General features: G+C 46.9%; 1 protein-coding gene across 5 annotated transcripts in view; it reads right to left on the bottom strand.

Annotated features, from left to right (window-relative positions):
• The window catches only part of TRAK1 (trafficking kinesin protein 1), a 150598-nt gene that overhangs the window by 57035 nt on the left and 76968 nt on the right, over nucleotides 1–16595 (bottom strand). The window lies entirely within an intron of this gene.

The following is a 16595-nucleotide window of genomic DNA, read 5'->3' as shown; positions in this document are numbered from 1 at the left end:
AATGTCATGACATATCCACAAGAAAACCAAGAGCCATCTCTCTCCAATTATCGAGAAGAGTTTGACTTTTGAGCTCTCTTCCCAGACACAAAGCTCTTCTATCACTTCTAAGTTACAGCCAAGTCCTTGGAGGCTCAGCCAAGTCCCCCATTTCTCGTTCAATATCTACCTTCAAAAGATTCTAACTTCAGTCAAATTTTTTGTGTTAGGTGCCGTCGAGTCAGTTCCAACTCATAGTGACACTATGTACAACAGAATGAAGCACTGCCTGGTCCTACGCCATCCTATGCTTGAGCCCATTGTTGCAGCCACTGTGTCAATCCATCTTGTTGAGGGTCTTCCTCTTTTTCACTGACCCTCCACTTTACCAAGCATGCTGTCCTTCTCCAGGGACTGATCCCTCCTGATAACACGTCCAAAGTATGTGAGACGTAGTCTCGCCATCCTTGCTTCTAAGGAGGATTCCGGCTATAATTCTTCCAAGACAGATTTGTTCATTCTTTTGGAAGTCCATGGTATATTCAATATTCTTTGCCAACACTGTAATTCAAAGGAATCAATTCCTCTTTGGTCTTCCTTATTCATTGTCCAGGTTTCGCATGTATGTAAGGTGACTGGAAACACCATAGCTTGAGTCAGGCTCAAGCGAATTAAACTCTAAGACCCATGAGACATAAATTTGTTGTTGCTGGCTGCCATTGCATCGACCCCAGATTCATGGTGACCCCAGGCAAAAAGGAATGAAACACTGCCTGGTCCTGCGCCAGCCCCATTACTGGTTGCGCATCAGACCATTGTGATCCACAAAGTTTTCATTGGCTGATTTTCAGAAGTAGATCACCAGGCCTTTCTTCCTAGTCCAGGTTAGTCTGGAAGTTCCACTGAAACCTACTCAGTATCACAAAAACACACAAGCCTCCACTGACAGACTGGCGGTAGCTATGCATGAGGTCTGCTGGCTGAGAATCGAACCCAGGTCTCCCACATGGAAGGCCAAGAATTCTACGACTGTACTACCACTGCCTCGAGACACATATTACTACTAGGTTTAAAAAACAAAACATAATAGTTTTGATGCAGCCCATGAAGTGGGTACAGGAATAGGTGAGGGCTCACAGCACTTGGTAATAAAAACTGTGCCATTTCTTAGTAGCTAAAACAAAATGAAAAAGGCCAAACAATTTATTTTTATTCTTGTCTAAATGTCCCCATGTCAAAAATGGCTACAGCAGGGCAGCCAGCACAAACTTAATTTTAACAAATGTCCCCTGCCCCTTCCCACCTGGGCTGTGCAAGTCACATGAAGACGGCTGAGTCTTACTCATCTTGGGCCACCACACAGTTGATGTTCAAAAAACAGAGGATTCTGTTTTATTCCCAGACCAACCAGTGTTTGCGAAGAACAGCTCATTTCCAACCAACACCCCATAAAGGGATGAAAACATAAAAGTCTCAGTCTAGAACTCATCAGAAGGAGCCATGGTGGTGCAACAGTTAAGCGCCTGGCTAACCGAAAGGTTGATAGTTTGAACCCACTCAGCTGCTCTGCAGGAGAAAGAGCTGGCAAACTGTTCCCATAAAGATTACAGTCTAGGAAATCCAATGGGGCAGTTGAACTCCGTCACCTAGGGTCTCTATGAGCTGAAAATCGACTCAGTGGCACCTAACAGCAACAACAGATCTCATAAGCAAGTGTACTGGTGAGGCATCCCACATCCCCCCTCTATGTCTTCTTGCAAAAAGAAGCCATCTAGAAAGGGACAGTCAAGTTCAAGTCCAACGTGACACAAAGAGCTAATGAGGAGGGAAGCTGTTAAGAAAGAAGCTGCATTTAACAGAAAGGCACCAACTCAGCAGCCATGGTCTGCAGCCAGAAGCGAAAGGGCAGGCTGCATTTGTCAATGCTGACTGCCACACTTCCCCTGTGAAAGGTGCTGGTTTATCCCGGCAGCCTCTGGCCTACGCAGGTTTCTGATGAACATGCATTGGAAGGCTTCTGGGACACAGCAGCACAGGCTGCCCACTACGGTGGTCTATACAGCCATGACCTACGTCTCTGTGGTTCCCAGTCTCTGCATTGGGAAGACGGAGTGAGACATCACTTGCCAAGAGCAGAGACCTGACCATACATCTCTGGCTACATTTTATGTGTTCAGCAATATCATGATGAACTGAAGTTTTAGCCCATTTTATTGGCTCACTTTCCCTTGCCAAAATAGGCTGAGAGCACGGCAACAAGGTAATTTATTTATTTCAAGAGGCAAAGAAGAAGAAATGAAATGACTATTATTGAGTATCTACAACATGTCAACTGCTACCTTGGGCATTTTACAAATACTACTTCACTTAAAACTCCGAATGCCACAACACAAAGACCGTTAACACATTTTACATATTTTACACATTTTCCATTTAGCAAACCAGGCAGAGAGAGAGGGGCCAAGTGGCTTGTTCAAGGTCAGGAAGTACATAACTGTGGACTTAAACTCAGGTATAATGGCTGCTGTAATCATCGACACCACCCCAGATTGGGACAGTCAGCACTGGTCTATGGTGGCCATGTATCATTGGGATGTTTAATGAGGGCCTCCGTGGCAATAATGGGGACATTGATGGTTCAGTGGTAGAACTCTCACCTGGCATGAAGGAGACCAGGGTTTAATTCCCAGCCAACGCACTTCATGCACAGCAACCACCCATCTGTCAGTGGAAGTTTGCATGTTGCTATGATGCTGAAAACGTCTCAGTAGAGCTCCCAGACTAAGACGGGCTAGGATGAAAGACCTAGTGATCTACTTCCAAAAATCAGCCAATGAAAATCCTATTATGGATCACAATAGTCCAATCCACAACCAGTCATGCGGATGGCACAGGACTGGGCAGTTCCTGGTTCCATTGTGCATGGGGTCACCACAAGTCGTGGGCCAACTCAACAGCATCCAACAGCAACAACTCAGTGATAACCAAAATAATGGCTCACTTCTGAGTGCTCACCATGTGCCAGGCACTCTGTTAAGTGGTTTATGTATATCATCTCATTTAATGTTTACACCCATGCTATGAGAACATTTAGACATGCGAACTGCCCAAGCTCAGAGAGCTATTACGGGAGGGCCTGGTCCATTTGACTCCAAAGTTGGAGCTCTTAGCCACTATTTGTTTAAGTGAATAAATGAATCCTGCTGCAGTGCAGTGAATTACTTAATATGGTCCTTCTAGCCATAGTCTTATAACTCCCACCAAATGACTGGGTGGGACTATACAAATAAGGTACTTCTGGCCCACCAAGGGGATTGGATAGCTTGCTAATAATGTAAATAAGGTACATGGCACCCTCGTGGGGATGGAACCCTAATGGGGGAATTGGTCGGTTTTGCCATCCTGCTAGGCTTAAAATGAGCCATCCCAGAGGCAGGAAGGGGAATCTTACCACCACCAAGAAAGAAGAGCCGGGAGTGGAGCGTGCCCTTTGAACCTGGGATCCCTGCACTGAGAAGCTCTGGCACCAACAGACTGAGAGAGAGAGCTGTAACACCAAAGATGGCAAGAAGCCGTAGCAGAGAAAATAGCAGCAGCAGGGGTAGGAGACCTGCAGGAAATGTTGAGATGGGTTTCCCAGTCCACACAGTGAGAAAGCTCAGTGCCTTCAGGCAGAAGGCTTGCTGGCAGAGTAGGATGCCTCCAGGCACTTGGTGGAGCTAAGTCTGCAAGAGAACTGAGAGCCTTTGAGCCGAGGCTTACTGGCGGTGTGGGGTGCCTCTGGGTACTTATGGGCAGAGCTAAAAGAGCTTTGTAACACTTGCCTGAGTAGGGCAGGGGCAGGGGCAGGGCTGAGGGCTAGAGAGAGACCCACCTGGAGGCATGGCTGAGAAGAGGCTGTCCTGATCGAAGAACTGTATCCTGAACATTCCTGAGCCTGAATCGTAACCTGTTACTTCCCAAATAAACCCATAATTTTGAGTATGTTCTGTGAGTTCTGTGTGGCCATTGCAGTGAATTAATGAACCAGCAGAGAAGTAGATTGCTATAGGAGAGACAGAGCTCTGTGAGAGGGACAGCTGGTGTCAGAACTGGTAAAAAGGTTGGAGGGTGGAGGCATGTCTGACCTCAGCCTCATAGGAATCAGCCTTGGGCTATTGATCTTGATTCTCCTTCCTCCTTATGAAGTTAGAGGAGGTCAGGTGCCCTCTACCCCCATCATTATTATAGTTGGTGGCAGAAGTGGCGTTTGTTGTAATGGCTCCAGACTCATGGAATCATGGAATTTTGTAAGAGAAAGAATGAAGGAGCATGAGAAATGAAACTTTTGATTCTTAGATGGTTATTTTGGTTGCTGTTACCTGTAATGGCTGAAAGGAAAGTAAGAGATGTCATGTTGCAGCTGAGGGGAGAAAAGCAGCACCTGGAGTGACCTGGGGCAAAAGCCAGGTTGATTAAACAAGATGATTGATAGGAGGCCAGGGTCTACTGGTTCCACCTAGCCAGAGGCCTGAGGCCATATGCATATGAATGGGAAGACAGTCAAGGGGTGGAGAAGAGATAAAACAGGAATGTTTTTAAAAACGCTTATGCATTTATTTGTATGTACTATGGATACTGAAGTGTTGTAATGTAGACCTAAACTATGATAAAAATAAATATTGGGTATTATAAATAACAGAAAGCGTGTAACTCCACCTTCAGCCAATACTTGACTGGATATGCTAAAAGAGGAGCTAGGATTTGCCTGAAAGAAACACAGGCTGTTCACTTCAATGCAGTAGCCCTGTGTATACCTGAACCCCACCCTAACCTTTTGGAGTCAGGAAATTTGCATTTGAAAATACCTGTAGACCTACCCAGAGATTTGCATTTGAAAGAAGGACCTACAGGAAAAAAACGCTTTTTGAATTTCCAGCAAGCAAGAGGTTTGCCTTTGGGTGCACTGAGGCAGGAAAAGTCAGTGCTCATCAGAAGAACCTCCTTCCAGGACTGGAAGTTAAAGGGAGCTGGCAACTAGACAGCCTGATCTGCTCACCTCGGTGACCACCTGGGTCCACTCATGAGTGGAAGTGAGGGAGGTGCAGCAATGAACAGACAGGCTGTGTCTGTGTCCAGACATGTTCCATTGGCACCCACTGACCTAGCCCATGGAGGCTAGTGATGTGAGAGAGAAAGGGCTGGCTGGTCTGAAGTATAGAGGGTTGTGTGGACTCCTGAGCCTACAGGTGGTGCCCACTGACCTAGCCCATGGGTGTAGGGATGAGAGAGAGAGAGAAGGGTCTGGATGGTGTGAAGTGCAGGGAGGTGTGTGTGGATGCCCAAGCTTACAGCTGGTACCCATGGATCTAGCCCATAGGGGCTAGGGATGAGCTCACCAGAACCCGACTGAATGTAGAGAAAGATGTTTGACGCTGTGAGCCTGTTATAGACTGTTACAATTTGATGGCTTGTTCTGGGCTGTACTTTGCTTATGGAAGCAGATGCTCAAAGTTCTAACCGTAACAGAAGATTTGTCAGATCAAGGAACATGCTTGTCTCCTCAGAGTACTGGTTTGATAGGGACAGGCAATTTAAACATTGGCTATCTAAACTAGGAGGAGAAAAGACATAAAGTGGCTGGCTTACAAGCTTTCGTGGGTGTGCTTATACTCAGAATGAGGGGGTCAGGGGGGATCCCTACTGAATAGTTTCCTTTTTTCCTAATGGGTCTGGGGAAGAGAGGGTGGGGGAAGATGCTGATATGATTAGATGATTCAGCTGTGAGTAATGACTGTTAACAGGGTTAATTGTGATTGTAAAAACTCTAATTGTAGAAGCTGTAACTGAGAAAGAGTGGAGTTTAAGGGGGAGGTGCTGCTAGACTGGAGTACAGTGGCTGAACCTAAAGTCCCTTAAGGGTTTTGTTATGCCGATACCTTGTGAGGCTCACAGCAAGGGAATAATAACCTTCTCTCAGTTAAACTTTAGCAGTGGCCAAAAAAGGTGAAGCCAAGATGATTTTTGGAGAACCTGACCAGATCAGATGGGCACCTGCAGCAGACCTGAGTGGCTGCTACCTGAGTAACCTCACCCTACTGAACGACTGATTGTTAATGACTATTTTGGACAGGTTAAAATGATTGGGGGAAGTAGAGTTACTCCTTCAAGTATGAAAAGGCCAATGGCTAGAAGAGCCAGGGGCTGGCCTGTGGTGCAGTGAATTACTTAATATGGCCCTTCTAGCCACAGTCTCATAACTCCCACCAAATGACCAGGTGGGACTATGCAAATGAGGTACTTGTGCCCCACCAAGGGGACCGAATAGCTTGCTAACAATGTAAATACGGTGCATGGCACCCTTGTGGGGGTAGAACCATGCAAATAAGGTGTATGGAAACCTAACAAGGAGACTGGTCAGTTTTGCCATTCCGCTAGGCTTAAAATAGCCATCCCAGAGGCAGGAAGGGGGATCTCACCACCACCAAGAAACAAGAGTCAAGAGTAGAGCATGTCCTTTGGATTCGTAATCCTTGCTCTTAGAAGTTCCTGGAACCAGAAGACCGAGAAAGAGAGCTGTAACACCGAAGAAGCAGTGGCAGAGAAACCAGTAGCAGCAGTGGCAGGAGACTGGCAGGAAATGGCAAGATGGGCTTGCCAGCACACTGAGTGAGAAAGCTGAGTGCCTTCTGCCTGGTGGAGACGGGCGCCTCCAGGCACTTGGTGGAGCTGTTTGCCAACCCACCGAGCTAGAGCTGAGCGCCTTCAGGACAAGGCTTAGTGGTGGAGTGAGGTGCCTCTGGGCACTTACCAGCAGAGCTAAAAGAGCTTTGTAACACTTGCCTGAGGGGCTGAGGGCCAGAGAGAGACCTGCCTGCTGGCATGGCTGAGAAAAAGCTGTACTGACTGAAGAACTGTATCTTGAGCGTTCCTGAACCTGAATTATAACCTGATACTTCCCTAATGGAACCCTGGTGATACACTGGTTAAGTTACAGCTGCTAACCAAAAGGTCAGCAGTTCTAATCCACCAGTCATTCATTGGAAAACCTATGGGGCAGTTCTACTCTGTCTTACAGGGTCGCTTTGAGGCAGAATCGACTCAACGGCAACCGTTTTGTGTTTTAGGTTTTTACTTCTCTAATAAATCCTGTAACTGTGAGGATGGTCTGTGAGTTCTGTGCAGCCACTGCAACAAATTATTGAACGCAGCAGAGAAGTAGAGAGTGCCATGGGAGAGTTGGTTGGCATCAGAACTGGTAAAAAAAAAAAAAAAAAAAGGTTGGGGGGGGGACTCGGGTAGACATGGCTGTGGCATCATGCTTGTCCGTTTCCCCCACTTTTGTCTGTTTTGTGATATTTCCTTGAACTTGGACAGACACAGCTCTAGCAGCATGGTTGTCCGTTTCCTACTTTTGCGCCCTTGAATATATGCCGAATAAAACTTTCTTTTTGCTTAAAAAAAAAAAAAAAAAGGTTGGAGGGTGGAGGCATGTCTGACCGCCGCCTCATAGGAACCAGCCTTGGGCTGTAGATCTTGATTCTCCTTCTCCCTTGTGAAGTTAGAGGTCAGACACCACCCGCCACGCCCGCCATTATTACACCTATCCTGGAGGAATTCCTGGCCTAGCTGAGAAGGTAAGACACACGTATAGATGACTAATACAGAGGCGCAAGCAGGAAGTGCCCAAGAGAGCACCCAAACTGCAAAGCTGTTAGGGAGTCAGATGCAAAAGGCTGGGGATGGCAAGCCCTAAGACGGATGGCCAGGGGACAGCCCCAGAAGTGGGCAGGGCAGCAAAAGGGCCCCAGAATACAGATATCATGAATGCGTTTTGCCTGTGGCCAGCCCTAGGGAGACTCTGGTACTCCTACTCCAATAGGAAAACCCACTAGAGCGCCTGGCATCACAGGAGGCCTGCAGGGGGTAGCCACGGAAACCGAGAACCAAACCTCAAACTGGACACCAAGATAATGAGAAGTACAAGCAAAGAGACCTTTGGAACCGTGCTGCAGTCAGCCTGATAAGCCAGGTCAGCTCCTTCCTCGTTCATGTCCCTGCTGGAGAAAGTTATGCACCGTGGCTGTCGTGGGCTGCTGTTCACACTGTGTCAGCAAAGAGAGAGACGAAGGACTGGCCCCAATGGAGCCTTCTCTGGGGCTGCTGTTCTCACCCCAGAGCCACCTCCAGAACTCTGCACACAAGGATCCAGTCATTCTCCAGGGGCCCAGCCTGTGCTGTCTCATCCTCCACTGAGAGTATACTCTCCACTGAGAGTAGACTAGGCTGTGCTCTCTACCTCCCCCACCCCCGTGCAGAGGAAGAGCCTGCAGCCCGGGAGTTCCCTCTCAGCTACAGGAATGTGCTCTACTGGTGTGGCTTCTCCTGCTTCACCTTGGAACCAGCTGGAGAACTAGGCTGGCCCAGCAGGGTGCAGCCACTGGACAAAGGCACTGGAGGGTGGTCTGGGCCGCTCCACCAAGCTATGGGTTGCCATCATCAAGTGGCATTTTTTTAATCCCTGCTTTTGCAGATCATAATTTCTGGTTAATGCTCAACACCTGAAAACTGCCCTTTGGGCAAAAGACCAATGCTGCCCACTCACGTACTGACAGGTAGGGGCCACCTCTAAGGATGGACTTTCTCTGGCAACCATGGCCTCAGGGAGTCTAACCCTGACACTGAGAGCCAACAGTAACCCCCAGCCCATTCCAAATGGTCTTTTCAAATCCTGCCATCTTGAGAGCAATGCTGAGTGATTCCTGCAAGTAATCCAGCAACATAGTGGCTAATCTTCCAGTTGGGTAACAGCCCTGGGAAGTGTCCAGGTGAAAAAAAGTTAGAATCAAGCTACTTTTAGGCATTTCCTTGAGAAAGCAGTGGGAATCTGACACGAAACTCACAAAACCTCACTTTTTACCCCTGATTTCTCAAGGTCCTGCTCAGGCACACTGAGGGCGTGACCCACAACTTCACTTGCAGTTCAGCACGGTGATTTCCACCCTGCTAGGAGTCCCTGGTGGCTCAGTGGTTAAGAGCTTGGCTGCCAACCAAAATGTCAGCAGTTCAGATCCACCAGCCACTCCTTGGAAACTCTATGTGGCGGTTCTGCTCTGTCCCATAGGGTTGCTATGAGTCAGAATCGACTTGACGGAAACGGGTTTGTTTTTTAGGAGTCCCTGAGGAGCCCTGGTGGTGAAGTGGTTAGGAGCTCGGCTGCTAACCAAAAGGTCCGCAGTTCGAATCCACCAGCCACTCCTTGGAAACCTTATGGGGCAGTTCTACTGTGTCCTATTGGGTCGCTATGAGTCAGAATCGACTTGACGGCAATAAGTTAGGAGTCCCTGACAGGAACTCTGTTGGCACAGTGGTTAAGTGCTCAGCTACTAACCAAAAGGTCAGTGATTCAAACCCACCAGCCGCTCCGTGGAAAAAAGATGTGACAGTCTGCTTCTGTAAGGATTTACCGTGTTGGAAACCCAGTGGGGCAATTCAACTCTGTCCCATAGGGGAGCTATGAGTTGGAATCGGCTTGACAACAACGGGTTTTAGTAGTCCCTGGGTGGCACAAACGGTTATGCATTTTGCTACTAACCAAAAGGTTGTTGGTGTGAGTTCACCCAAAGGCACCTCAGAAGAAGGCCCGGTTGATCTACTTCCAAAAGGTCACAGCCACTGAAAACCCTATGGAGAGTAGCTGTACTCTGAAACACATGGGGTCTCCATGAGTCGGAGTCGACCCATCAGCAAGTAGTGGTATATGAGTTAAGAGTGTAGAAAACCACCTCACATCCAGGAGTTAACAGTGTAGAAACCACCTCAGAATTCAGGAAGCATGTTTAGTATCACATCCCAGCACATATTTTCACTATTCACAGAGCATGTCTCTTCTACACATGAAACTTGCTTCCCATTAGCCAAAGACAAGGGTGGTGTCAGAGTGTCAGAAAAAAAACAGGGTCCTGTCAGCCTTACTCTGGGTGACAAGACATGTTTCCAGCCAAACTGTCCACAGAAGCGAAACCTTCCAAGGATCTTCCTGATCTATGCCACAGACCTCCTTCAGACACAGCAAACCTTGTGGAGGGAGTTTTATTTTACAGAGAAAACCAGGCACGTTGGCAATAAAGTGTTTTTCTTCTGAGGTTAATGCCCTGAAAATATTGTTAAATCCTTCACCTAAAGAACAGCTAAAAATGTTTTCCTGGAAAAGGGGAGGAGTGGGGAATTGGATGGGAACAAAGAAGAGAGAAGAAAGGGAATTAATATTCTATCAGAAGATGACAAATACAGAGCAGGGTCCCCACCCCTTGATTAGGACCACAAGTAGACGCACTGATGTCTGAAAGAGGAGGACCAGCACGGGACAGTGGGCATCGGAGTCACCCCGAGAGCCTCATCCAGAGTGTCTGACTCAGCAGGTTGGGGTGGTGTCTGAGAATGGGCATTCTAACAAATTCCCAGTGATGCTGATGCTGCCGGTCCTGGGACCCCACTTTGAGAACCACTAGTGTGGTGTCTGGAGCCCTGGTGGCGCAGTGATTAAGCGTTCGGCTGCTAACCAAAAAGGTCAGCAGTTCAAATCTACCAGCCACTCCTTGGAAACCCTATCTGGCAGTTGTACTCTGTCCTATAGGGTCGCTATAAGTCGGAATCAACTCGACAGCAATGGGTTAGTGTAGTGTTTAAAAGCAGAGGGCTCTACAGCCATAGGTCTACATTGGTGACTTTAGACTTTAAGTTTCCTCACCTATAAAAAGGAAACTGTAACAGTACCTAAACTCACACGGTTGTTTTAAGGACTAAATGCACGAATCCATGAAAAGTACTTAGAATGGTGCCTAGCATATACTAAGTGCACAATAAACATTTGCTATCCTCAACATTATCATCTAGCTCTTGGCTTAAAAAAAGTTTTAAAAACATTTATATAAAATGTGTGCATGTATCTATATGAATGAAATATATGCAACACAAATTTATTTCTTCTTTTTACTAGGATATATGACACTGCTCTAGAATCTCATATAGATTTTTAATTTAGAATCAATGATTTTCAAAATCATCTTGCTATGCTTTAAGGCGGTGTGCATCTCATACTTTATTGTGCATGCGAATTTCCAGGGGATCTTGTTAAAATGCAGATTCTGACTCAGTGGGTCTGGGGCAGAGATTCTGCATTTCTAACAAGCTCCCAGGTGCTCCTGATCCACAGCCCACACTTGGAGTAGCATGGCTTGAAGGGACAGGAAGCAGATCCAGTTACATCTGGGCCGGTCCTGCTTCTACAAGAGCAGATGGACACCATGGGCATTTATTTCTCTTGATCACTCCCAACCAAAACAAAAAACCAAACTGTTGCCGTCGAGTTGATTCCGACAGAACAGAACTGCCCCATAGGGTTTCCAAGGAGCAGCTGGTGGATTTGAACTGTTGACCTTTTGGTTAGCAGCCGTAGCTTTTAATCACTGTGCCACCAGGGCTCCTGATCACTCCCAGGAACGCATCAAATGCACAGTCCCCATAGGGTTTCCCTTCCCCATCTGCCCCTCCCTACTTTCACCTCCACTGTCTCCTTTATTAAAGAAGCCCTGGTGATGCAGTGGTTAAAGTGCTCAACTGCTAACTGAAAGGTCAACTGTTCAAACCCAGCTGATCTGTGGAAGAAAGACCTGGCAATCTGCTTCCATAAAGATTACAGCCTTGGAAGCCCTATAGGGCAGTTCTCTTCTGTCCTATAGGGTCGCCGAGTTGGAATGGACTCAACAGGCAACACGTTTTGCCTCCTTCATTAAAGGCTCCAGGCCTCAGCACTTAGCCACCACCCTGTTGCTTCAGCCCCCTGGCGCTCTTCTAGTTTTCCCCACTGCAATATTCAGTACATGGTTGATTATAAATAACTCTGAAAATAAACGTTACTCTGAGACATGAAAATAGCCCAGCAGTAAAAGAGAATTCTGAAGAAGTATTCCAGTTGCTTTTACTCAAGACACCTAAAGAACATTCACGTACTCAATGTTTAAACACCCCAAAAGCCCCATTTCTCTGAGCTGTGGGTAAAAGCCCCAGACACCGAACTAGGAAACTCACAGCACACACGCCACCACCCCACCTGCCCCCAGCCTCACCCTCAGCATTTGGGCATATCTTTACTCTAGCGTCCCTCCAAAGTAGCACCCTCTGATAGAGCCGTGTGTGGGTTCACAGGGGATTTCTACGTCAGCTCTTGTACTTTTCTGTTGGAAATATTTGTTTTTTTTTAAATCTCAATTTCAAGACAGTATTAGTGATTTTTTTTTAAAAAAAGCACTGCCAGCACAAAAACATGCCTCATTTAACAATGAGTCACGTGCCAAAACCCTTTCAGTCCCAAAGAAAAATAGTTTTTAAGACCGAGTGCTGAAATGACACAAACAAAAAAAAAAAATTACTACCGACATTTACAACATGGGCGAATTTCAAAGACCTTCCTTAGTCAAGCAACAGAAGACAGGAAAAGATAGTGAACACTGTTAGATTTCATTTACATAAAGATCAAGAACAGGCAGAACAAATTTAAGGTGACAGAAGCCAGAACGATGGTCTCCAGGAGGGGACGCAGACTAAGAAGAGGTGTGAGGGGGCTTTCTAGGGTGCTAGAAAAGCTACTTCTCTCCGCAGTGGCTTTACATGGGTGTTGTTAAGCCATTCACTTCAGCTCTGTGTACTTTAAGTTATACCTCAATAAAAAAATAAGAGCACTGCCAAAATCAGCAAAACAGCCCAGCCGACTTAGACACTAATGAGAAGGATCCGATTCGACCAAGTAACAGAATTTACCCTCTTCCAGGAGGTCCAGGGTTTCCTGGGGCTCATCCTTGGGCTTCCTCTCTTCATCCTGGTAGCTGTACTCAAAACATTCTTCTTGCCCTCCCACGTCTCTCTGGGACATTGCTGAAGTCACCCCAAAGCAGAAACATCACCCAAGGGGGCTGCCCCTGGGGGAACTCCCAGCCGCCTGCCCGCGGGAGCCACTGGGGCCCAGGGCCCACAGGGCACACGCAGGGACATGCCCCCGCTCAGCTGGGGTGGAGAGGTGTGCACAGGGCCATTCACCAGCATCACCCAGGGAGGGCCCGGAAAGGGGTGGCTCCGAAGACCTAGAGGAGGGGCGGGGCGGGGCAAAGCACCTGTTGGAAGGCACCAGAGCAACCCCGCCAGGTACTGCTGATTGAGAGGGCGGACTGGGCAGGCAGGTGCGGAACCTGAGGCAAGCTCCAGACCTCTGGATTCTCCCCCTGCCCCCAGAAGCAACACAATGGTAGCTGCCTGGCAGTTTCATAGCAACAAGGTAAGGCCGACCAAGCCTTAAGCAGGTACACCTGCCTGAATCCGCAGGTGGGGCTCTGGTGGAGGAGTGGCCCTGGTGAATGACTGCCAATGCCCTCAGGTGAGACAGTTCCTGTGGGCGTGCTTGAGGGCCCCCAGACAAGTCTGACTGTGACAAGAGCCTGATAACAGTGCTGAAAAGGGGAAGGAAGTGATCCTTCTGACTTTCAGCAGAAGGAAAGAAATCACAGGAGCCAGTACGTGTGTTAAGCTGAATTCATCCCAGTCTCCCTTTGGAAATAATATATTGCATTTGCTATTTATCAATCTGCATTGTATAAATCCCACTCTCACCTTGAATCTGTGTTTTCACAGCCAAATTTACAAAGATCTCTTCTAATTACTAGGACAAGGCAGGAAAAAATCTAAAAGGTAATAGCTTACAATGCTGCCTAAAAAAGAAAACAACCCACAGTTTCACTGCATATCTTGATACAATTCCCCTGCACTGCTTGATTTTGCCTGTAAAAATCACTGGTAGTAGAAAATGGCAGGGTCTTCCACCAAATCCACTGAAAGGCAGCCCTAAGCACTGGCGTCTCAGAGAATCGCAGCACGTACTGCCATCTCAGTGCTCGGACATCTCCCAGCTGCACCGTGGTAGGTCTCCTGCTCCTAACAGTTGTAACCAAAAACCCGCTGCCATCGAGTTGATTCCAACTCACAGCAACCCTATAGGACAGAGTAGAACTGCCCCATGGGGTTTCCAAGGAGCCGCTGGTGATTCAAATTGCAGACCTTTTCGTTAACAGCCAAGCTCATAACCACTGCGCCACCACGGTTCCTAAAAGCTATACCAGGAGACATACTTCGCCTCTCTGCCTAGTCACCTCCCGCAAGTAATTGAGAGGCTTTCAGCAGAGGCACGATTAGGAACTGTACCTCTTTTCATCTTTGAATCCTTGGGGCCGAGGATCCTGCTTAGACTCAAAATCAAACCTATGCCTATGAGACAGAATAGAACTGCTCCATAGGATTTCCAAGGCTGTGATCTTTACGGAAGCAGACTGCCACATCTTTCTCCCATGGAGCTGCAAGTGGATTCAAACCACCAATCTTTTGGTAAGCAGCCAAGAGCTTAACCACTGTGCCACCAGGGCTCCTTGAGGATCCTGCTTAGGTAGCTAAAAATGCCCATGAAACTGAACTAATGATTGCTACCTCCAAAAAGCTATCATAAGGCCACTGACTAGTACCTCTAAATAGAAAACCAGAAAATAATAAAGATTTCATTAAAAGATTAAAACTTAGAGACATATGTAGTATCTGGTTAGTATTTTGGGATCTAAAAATGATTGCTACATTTTATGATGTTAAGTATGTGTTCTTTGTACAAAGGAGGTTTGGTAAAAATTCAACAGCAGGGAGTTCAAAAATACATTTTGAAAAACTGTGTAAGTTTTAAATACAATGCTTATAAAAACACACACTCAATTTTTTTTCTTTAATCTCCAAAATGTTATCACATTGGGCGTGTTAAGTGAGTTCAAGCGGCAATGGGTACATCTAGCAGATCTTCAGAATGAGAGATTAGGTTACTCTGAACCCCTGGGAAGGGAGGGAGGGAGAATGTCCACCTGGGGCATTATTCGTTCAGCAAGAGTCTAACCTACTGTAGTATGGGTAGAAGCTGTGCCAGGCCACGATGCACATAAATGGAAATGAAAACTGATTGCATACATTAGAAAATATTCCCTTCTCAAGTGATTTTACAGATAATCAAGTGGTTTATACTCCTCTTCCAACTCTTAGTATAATATCCTGATATAATAAATATTGACAATAGGACATTTTGAAACAAAGGATCATGCTAGACTCCTTATGTCACCCTGCTTCTCTGGATTTAGTAATTCTACGGGATTGTCTTAGTTATCTAGTGCCGCTATAACAGAAATACCACAAGTGGATGGCTTCAACAAATGGAAATTTATTCTATCACAGTCTAGTAGGCTAGAAGTCCAAATTCAAGGTGTCAGCTCCAGGGGAAGGCTTTCTCTTTCTGTTGGCTCTGGGGGAAGGTCCTTATCATCAATTTTCCTCTGGACTAGGAGCTTCTGAGTGTGGGGACCCCAGGTCCAAAGGACGCGCTCTTCTCCTGGCACTACTTTCTTGATGGTATGAGGTCCCTCTGTCTTTCTGCTCACTTTTCTCTTTTATATCTCAAAACAGATTAACTCAAGACACAACCTAATCTTGTAGACTGAGTCCTGCCTCATTAAAATAATTGTCTCCAATCCTGCCTCATTAACATCATAGAGGTAGGATTTACAACACATAGGAAAACCATATCAGATGACAAAATGGTGGAAAATCACACAATACTAGGAATCATGGCCTAACCAAGTTGATGCATATTTTTTGCGTGGACACAAGTCAATCCATGACAGAGATATTTCTATTTCTCTCCTCTTTTCTTCCCCCAATTCCCCTTCTCTCTCCCTCCCTCTGTGGTGAGGTGAGGCAATTCTCAAGACTCATCCCCATCTGCAGTCACTTCCAGGTTAAAGGCAGAGATGGCTAAAGAGCTGCTTCTTCCCTGATACGGCAGCTTCTCCAAAAATCAAAGGAAAGCACAGTCCCCAAGGACCAGCAACAAAGCCTGGGGATCCCTTGGAGTATGTGGACCAGGCTGGACATGGTGCCAGGAGGCAGAGGTAGACTTGCCCAGCCCTGGACAAGCTGCTTGGCCCACGGAAGATAGTCAAGTGGTGGGAATGTGTGCTGGACAAGAGGCATAGATCAGACAGAGGCTGAAGGCAGGGAGTAAGTTCCTGACCCAGCTCTGGGAACGCTGGCCACAGGAGGAGGGTGTCAATCTCCTCTGCAGGGAAGAGGGACATCATTCTGTAAGTGGCCCCTCTCCAGATCTATTCAACACATTGCCTAGAAGGTACTTTCCCAACGCTCTAGCCACTAGAGCTATCTACATTTAAATTAATAAAAGTTAAATGAGGTTAAGAGCTCAGCTGCTAAGCAAAAGGCTGATGGTTCAAACCCACCCAGCGGCTCCATGAGAGAAAGACCTGGCGATCTGCTCCCATAAAGAGTACAGCCTAGAAAACCCTGTGGGGCAGTTCTACTCCTCTCATGGGATTGCTATGAATTGAAATCGACTCGACGGCACCTAACAACGGCAACAACAAAGTTAAATAAAAATTCAAAACTGTTTCTCAGTTGCACTAGCAATGCTTCAAGTACTCCATAGCTACATATATGGCTAGTGGCCACCATCCTGAACAGCGCAGAATAAAATATGTCCATCATTGTAG

This window comes from Trichechus manatus, unplaced genomic scaffold (genome assembly GCF_000243295.1).
Source record: "Trichechus manatus latirostris isolate Lorelei unplaced genomic scaffold, TriManLat1.0 scaffold00001, whole genome shotgun sequence".
In the NCBI taxonomy this organism is placed as follows: domain Eukaryota; kingdom Metazoa; phylum Chordata; class Mammalia; order Sirenia; family Trichechidae; genus Trichechus; species Trichechus manatus.
The sequence above is the reverse complement of the archived record's forward strand: the minus strand, read 5'-3'. Positions and strand labels throughout refer to the sequence as shown.